Source organism: Magnolia sinica, chromosome 2 (genome assembly GCF_029962835.1).
Source record: "Magnolia sinica isolate HGM2019 chromosome 2, MsV1, whole genome shotgun sequence".
Lineage (NCBI taxonomy): Eukaryota > Viridiplantae > Streptophyta > Magnoliopsida > Magnoliales > Magnoliaceae > Magnolia > Magnolia sinica.
The window spans coordinates 52,695,134-52,703,576 of NC_080574.1; the positions used below are offsets into that span (position 1 = coordinate 52,695,134).

General features: G+C 36.4%; 1 non-coding gene across 1 annotated transcript; it reads left to right on the forward strand.

Moving 5' to 3' along the window:
- Nucleotides 1-5,724: 5,724 nt before the first annotated feature.
- Nucleotides 5,725-5,831, forward strand: LOC131238276 (small nucleolar RNA R71). Its single transcript, XR_009167681.1, has one exon. It is a non-coding gene; the product is annotated as a small nucleolar RNA R71 (small nucleolar RNA).
- Nucleotides 5,832-8,443: the final 2,612 nt, after the last annotated feature.

An 8,443-nucleotide genomic window follows, 5' to 3' on the forward strand; every position in this document is an offset into this window, starting at 1 on the left:
TCATCCCAAGAATATAAAATCTCTAGTTATCTCATTTTTTTTTAATGATATTTCTTCTTTTATCATGATATCCTCATTATTATAGACCACCCTTAGATGAAGATTCCCATCGGGTTTGCTTCATAACCTAAGGTATCGTACTTGTAATGGTAACAGTAATGGATACTTAGGTATTCTTACTCTGGATTACTGACACGATTGTTATGGTCATTGCATTCATGCTCTATAATAAAATTTTCTTTTTTTCATCACTCTATGTTTCCTTTAATATTCTCTCTTTTAAACATATATCAATGGTACTAGTTCATTCAACCTTGTTTGAATCAAAAGTTGTTATTCTAGTTCACATATCATATTCCTCACTTAGTTAGATAAGGTGTATTGTGAATTCAGTACATCAAATTACAACTCACTTTAAACTAGTGATTAGGTAATTGAACTCAAGTTTATAATTTTCAGTTGTCAGATTTCTGACTACTATCAACCTAGACTAAGTATTAAATTTGCCTTTGGAATTCGTAAAATATCATGTTCACATTCTTGTATATAAAAATATTATTTTGAAAATGTTGAAATTTTTTTATTTTTTTGTTCATAAACCTTAAAAAAAAAAACTTAAACCTAACTGAAACTTAAAAATAATAAAAATAATAATAAAATAAACTGAAACCCCCCCCCCCCCCCCCCACAAAAAAAAAAAAACTTTCACATGGAAGACTATCCACACCCCCCAACCTGAAATCTACATTGTCCCCAATGTAATGATAATGTAATGTAGAGAACAATAAAAATAAAAGAAATGGTGGATAGTACCTGCCATGAAAAACTCACCTGCTATGTGACACTAAAAAAATTGAATATGGTACAAATCCTACACAAATGCTCCGTCAGACCAGTAGCATCATTCTGAATATTCTGGCTCATGAAGAGGGACGGACTCCTCTCCCAAATGAAAGTTTTCCACATAAGGCTTCAATCTCTGACCATTAACCTTATATACATTGCCATTATGTGGATTCTCAATTTCAACAGCCCCATGAGTATAAACATTCTTCACAATGAAGGGGCCTATCCATCTTGATCTTAACTTTCCCGGAAAGAACTGGAGACGGGAATTGTACAATAGGACATTTTGCTGAGGTTCAAAATTCTTCCTCAGAATATTTTTGTCATGAAAAGTTTTAGCCCTCTCTTTGTAGATTTTAGAATTTTCATAGGAGTCTCTCCTCAACTCCTCTAATTCATTTAACTCTAATTTCTTTTGTCCACTTGTTTGATCCATATCAAAGTTTAATTTCTTTATTGCCCAGTAGGCTCTATGTTCCAATTCCACAGGCAAGTGGTAAGCCTTCCCATACACCAATTTGTATGGAGACATTCCAATCGGGGTCTTATAAGCAGTCCTATAAGCCCATAAAGCGTCGGATAGTCTGAGGGACCAATCCTTCCTATCTGGCCTTATAGTTTTCTCTAAAATGTGTTTGATTTCCCGATTAGAAATCTCAGCTTGCCCACTCGTTTGTGGGTGGTATGGGGTGCTCACTTTATGCTTAATGCCATATTTCTTCATCAAAGCCTCAAATGTTCTATTGTAAAAGTGAGACCCGCCATCACTAATGATGACCTTTGGAGTTCTAAATCTAGTAAAAATATTTTTCTTGATAAATCGTATGACCACTTTATTGTCATTGGTCCTACTTGGAACTGTCTCAATCCACTTTGAAACATAGTCTACACAAACCAATATATAAAGAAATCCAAAAGAAGATAGAAATGGACGTATAAAATCAATACCCCAATAATCAAAAATCTCCAATGGTAAAATTGGAGATAAAGGCATCATGTTGCGCTGGGACACTCTTCCCAACCTTTGACATCTATCACAAGCAACACAGAAAGCATGTGTCTTTAAACATGATGGGCCAGTAAAAATCACATTGCAGGATTTTTGCAGTGGTTTTCTTAGCAGAAAAATGGCCACCACATGCTTCCATGTGACAAAAAGAAATAACACTTCGAACTTCATCCTCTGGGACACAACGTCTAAAAATTTGATCAGTCCCATATTTATATAAATACGGGTCATCCTAGAAGAAGTTCCTAACCTCGGTTTCAAAACGCTTCCTATCTTGTGACTTCCAATGATATGACATTTTTTCCGTTACAAGATAGTTCACTATATCCGCATACCAAGGCAATTTGGAGATCGCAAATAATTGTTCATCAGGGAAAGTGTCCTGGATATGTATCTCCTCAGTGGAATCATCTAATACCAATCTAGAAAGGTGATCGGCCACTACGTTTTCTACTCCTTTCTTATCTTTTATCTCTAAGTCAAATTCTTGGAGTAGGAGGATCCATCTCAAAAGTCTCGGCTTTGCATCCTTCTTAGATAACAAATATTTCAAAGCCGAGTGGTCCGTGAAAATGACCACTTTGGATCCCAGCAAGTAGGACCTAAACTTATCCAAAGCAAAAACTACTGAAAGTAACTCTTTTTCAGTTGTTGAGTAGTTCACTTGGGCCGAGTTTAGAGTTTTACTCGCATAATGAATAACATAGGGCCGTTTATTTTTCCTTTGACCCAAAACAGCCCCTATGGCATAATCACTTGCATCGCACATTAGTTCAAAAGGAAGTGTCTAATCTGGTGGACGCATGATAGGTGTAGTGGTAAGGGATGATTTAATTTTATTAAAGGCACTTGCACATTCATTTGTCCACTTAAATGGAACATCCTTTTGAAGAAGATTAGTCAAGGGTCTAGTAATGGCACTAAAATCCTTAATGAATCTTCTATAAAAACCAGCATGCCCTATAAGTGATCTAATATCTCTAACAGTTCGGGGGATAGGTAGATTAGCTATAATGTCAAGTTTTGAGCGATCTACCTCGATTCCATTTTTGGATATAATATGGCCCAAAACAATTCCCTTTTGAACCATGAAATGACATTTTTCCCAATTTAAGACAAGGTCTTTCTCTTCACACCTAGACAAGACAAGAGATAAATTGTTGAGGCATTCCTCAAAACTACTCCCAAATACAGAGAAGTCGTCTATGAAAACCTCAAGAAACTTCCCAACTATATTTGAAAAAATACTTAACATACACCGTTGGAAAGTTGCTGGGGCGTTACACAATCCAAATGGCATCCATTTGAAAACAAACGTGCCAAATGGACAATTGAACGTGGTTTTCTCTTGGTTTTCCAGGGCTATCTCTATTTGGTTATATCCAGAATATCCATCAAGAAAACTATAGAAGGAGTGACCTGCTACCCTCTCTAAAACTTGATCAATGAATGGTAGAGGGAAATGGTCCTTCTTTGTGACTTGGTTCAATTTTCTATAGTCAATGCAAACATGCCAACCAGTGGTGACATGTGTTGGTATGAGTTCATTATTAGAATTCTGCACAATAGTTATTCCAGATTTCTTTGGGACTACTTGAGTTGGACTCACCCAAACACTATCGGATATTGGGTAGATGATTCCCACATCCAATAATTTGATCACCTCATTTTTTACAACTTCTATCATGTTTGGATTGAGACGCCTTTGAGGTTGTCTAATTGGTTTGGCGTCATCATCGAGGTGGATCCAATGGGTGCATATGGAAGGGCTTATACCTTTAATGTCAGAAATGGTCCAGCCCAAGGCTCCTTTGTGGTCCCTTAGAACTTTCAACAATTTAATCTCTTGATCCTTCTCTAAAAATGAAGAGATCACCATAGGATAAGTTTTATTTTCACCTAAGTATACATACTTAAGCTCATTTGGTAGTGATTTTAAATCAAGCTTTTGGATCATTGGTTGGTGATGGCAGAGGTCGCAAGTCCTCGATAGATAGGATTTGAGTGCGTGGTCTCCATTGGTACATACCAATGTCTTGGGGGGTAGTGCTCTCATTATCATCAGAAATTTCAGCAAGCACTTTTTCTAAATCAGAATTTTTCAAGTCTCCAATGACTTGAATCAATTCCTCAGTCAGACTAGGTTCTAATTCCTCTTCTTCTATCAAGCAGTCCATGAAATTCAACTCATGGATCTCATTATTATCAATGGCCTGCTTACATAGATTGAAAATATTTAGCTCTAGAGTCATGTTACCAAAAGACAAGTTCATCATTCCATTCCTGCAATTTATGATTGCATTTGAAGTTGTTAGGAATGGGCGGCTTAAAATGATGGAAACTTGAGCGCTAGCATTTACACATGGTTCAGTGTCTAGTACAATAAAATCCACGGGGAAGTAGAATTTCTCCACTTGGACTAGCACGTCCTCTAAAATTCCCCTTGGTACCTTAATAGAGCGGTCAGCGAATTGGAGTGTAATCGTGGTTGGTTTAAGCTTGCCTAACCCCATTTGTTTGTAAACCGAATAAGATACTAAGTTGACACTTGCACCCAAATCTAGCAAAGCATGCTCAATTTGAAAATTCCCAATAATACAAGGAATAGTGGGACTTTCCGGGTCTTTGTATTTGAGTACAACCCTTTGTTGAATGATAGCGCTCACTTTCTCAGTAAGGAAGGCCTTTTTGTGCACATTTAATTTCCTCTTTACAGTGCACAAGTCCTTGAGATATTTAACATATGATGGAATTTGTCTAATGACATCAAGCAGAGGAATATTGATAGTAACCTTTTGGAGCACATCCAACACCTCTTGATATTTCATGGGGACAGTTGGATTCCGAAGTCTAGATGGGAACGGAACTGGAGGCTCATGTGACTTAGTCTCTTTATCCTTTTGCTGTTGCGGCTCTTGAACCATAGCTGGTTCATCATTTTCTTGAGACAGTGACTCATCTTCCGGTATTTCTACCGGTTGTATTATCTTGTTATCGATCTCTTTTCCACTTCTTAAGGTAATGATGGCCTTAGCTTGTTCATGATGTAGCTCACTTGGATTTGAGTCTCCAATGAAATGTGTGTTTCGAGGGTTTGGCACAGGTTGAGAAGGAAGGGTGCCTTTTTCCCTAGCATTTAGTTGAGTCTCAATCCTAGCCACAGCTGTCTTTAATTCCTGATTTGATTGGATTAGAGGCTGATTCATTTGAGCTTGAGAGTTCATGAATGTGGTCAATGCATCCTCCACAGATGATCGCTTTGGCAGGGGCACATATGGTGCATTGTTAGGTGCCCCAAAGAAGTTATTTTGTGGAGGCATTTGCGGTGCATTGGGCATATTAATTTGTGGTCCATTCCTCCAACTAAGATTAGGATGGTTACGCCAATTTGGATTGTACGTGTTTCCCAATGGTTGCATAACTGACCTTTGGTAATTATTTATAGCATTTGCTTGATCATGCTCATGCGTGATATTTTGTACAACTGAGATTATTGGACAATCCTTTGTGTCATGGTCTGTACCACCACAAATGCTACAAAAATTACCTAAGGAAGTGTTTGCTTTAACCATATCAACCTTCCTAATTTCCAAGGCTTCGACCTTTTTAGCCAATGCAACGAATTTTGCATTAAGGTCGTCTTCCTCTCTTAGGACATACATTCCCGCTTTCTCTCTAGGAATGGGTCTAGTTTGGTCTGATTTAGCAAAGACATCTCATATCTGCGTATTTTCTGCTAACATATCTAAAAATCCCAAGCCTCATTATGATCTTTGTCAAGAAAGGTTCCACCACACATCATTTCTATGAACTGATGGGTATCCATGGTGAGCCCCTTTCGGAAAGCATCAATCACATGCCATGGTTCATAACCATGATGTGGACAAGTAATTAGAATGTCTTTGAAGCGCTCCCAAGCTTGAAAAAATAGTTCATTCTCCTTTTGGAAGAATGACATGATTTCTTGTTTTAGTACATTTGTTTTGTGCTCGGGAAAGAACTTTTTCAAAAACTCTCTACTTAAGGCTTACCATGAAGTGATGGTATTAGGTCTTAGAGAGTTGAGCCATGCTTTAGCCCGATCCTTTAGAGAAAATGAGAATAACCTAAACTTAAGTACATCTCTATTGCCATTGTTTACTTGTAACGTTGTAATTACTTCCTCAAAGTCTTTGAGGTGCAAGTAGGGGCTTTCAGAATCTAAGCCATGAAATTTAGGAATTAATTGAATCACATCTGGTTTAAAATCAATGTTCCCTGTGTGAGCAGGGAACACTATGCAAGATGGTAAAGTTGATCTCTCAGGGTGTAAATGTTCACGTAAAGTCCGTGGTTGGTTTAACACATTCCTATGAACTTCATTTTCATCCTCAAGAGGAGGATTATTTTGATTTATAGTTGGATCTGGCAGATTTGGATTTGGATTATCAACTGGGTCTACCATGGAATCCAAGTGATATTGAGTGCCTCTTCTAAGTGAATGATCAAGGCCTGGAACTAGTCCCTCTTCAGAGGAGAGTCGATTGTTTTAATCCCTACTCCAACGGGACATAAACCATCCACACCACACAACAAATATCAATAATTCAATCGCAAGTATGATACTTAAAATAAAAATAAAAACTTAAATCAGCAACCTAGGTGGCAGGGCCAACCATGAGGGTTCAGTCCACAAAGCAAAATAAATCAACAACCCAGGTGGCAGAGCCGACCATGAGGGTTCAGTTCACAAAGCAAAATAAATCAACAACCCAGGTGGCAGGGCCAACCATGAGGGTTCAGTTCACAAAGTAAAATAAATCAACAACCCAGGTGGCAGGGCCGACCATGAGGGTTCAGTCCACAACTAAAATAAAATAAATAAATAAATAAATAAAAGTAAAACTAATGGAGAAATTAAACTATGCTAATCTGGAAAATAGATTCAGCGGATGATCTTTGTGATCAAACAGCAACTATAGAACAACCATAGCACTTAGGTGATAAAATCCCAAGCAGGGCAACCTTATGTCATAGTTAGTGCTTGAAAGACCCAACTGAATTTATTTTCAAAGAAAAAGAAAAGAAAAGAAAATTAAAAAATTAAAAAATTACAGAAAATCTGGAGGGTTTAGAAGAAAACTTACCTTAGCTATCTTGCACAGATCTGATCTATCTCAATCTCTCCCTGGCAACGGCAACAAAAACTTGATTGCTTGCTCCAAGTGCAGAGGTTCATAAGTAATATCCTGTGAATACAGGGTCGATCCCACAGGGAGATGAATTGCGAGAAGGAAAAAATCAAATGCAAAACAAACTACGTAATAAAAACTAAACTGATGATTTAATTTTGGGATTTTTGAATGGATGTAATTCAATTGAATAAAAAACACCCAAGCTTCAAAGTTTCACACATAGGTTAATGTTCCAAAATCATGATGACTTGGATAACACAACTAGGATTTGAGCACTATGGTCAGCCTAATCGGAAAATAAAACACTTTAAATATTTTAATAAATGATATAAAAGATTAGAAAATAATGGATTTGCACCATTGACATATATTCTCAAGCGCCAGTGATTTTAAGTATTCAATATCTATAGGATAATGAATATCAAAGAAATATAACAGGTTGAGAACATCTCCTATCTAGGAAATCTGATTAATCTAGGGTAAGCCTATCCATCAATGTGGATCTCATATGATGGAAACATATGGATCTTACAAAATGATAAAAAATAAAACCTAAATAATAGATAACATGCATACACCATTCTTCTCATCATTAAAACAATCAATCATCATAACTTAAAGAAATATTAAACCCATGTGCTTCCCTTCTAGCTTGGGCTAGAGGAAACTTAGAAAAACATAATTAAATTGCAGAAATAAAAAGTAACGAGAAAGAAAGAAGAAAAATTGTAAATAGAAAAGATCTAAAAGGAAAGAAATAACTTATAAAGCTTTAATAAAACTAAAAACTCTTTAAAAAACCCTAAATATTGCTCTTGAATGCTTCTAATGATGTTTAAGAATGCCCTAGGAGGCCCTATTTATAAGTAGGGAACTCTAATTTTCGTACAAAGTTGAAAACCCTAGAAAACGCCTCAAATATACGTATTTTTTCAAAATAGACTTCTTGCTGCATAGTTTGTTTAAAACCGACTTCCTGCTGCGCAGTTTTTCAAAATAAACTTCACAGCTTTAGAATACACTTTTTTAGGACGATTTCAGGATTCTTCACTTCAAATCTTCGATTCTCTTCATTCCTCGTTTGGTTTTCTTGGATCTTTGGCATGTGAATCCTTCAATCTTGATCTCATAAGATCCATCCATTGCCTTGGTAATTTTTGAGCATTAAATTCTTACTTTTTAACACCCATTTTCAATCAAAACTCTTAAATACACCCTGCAACACATGCATGAGTAAAAATAGAATATTAAGATGATTTATGTTCATAAAACAAAGATATAAATGGAAAAAATTATGCAATATTTGAGTCTCAACATTTTGCACTTTCATACTAACCCTAATCCCGTATAAACACAATTTATATAACCCACTAATGTAATTAAAAACAAAACAACGTACTTACACAGACGTTGC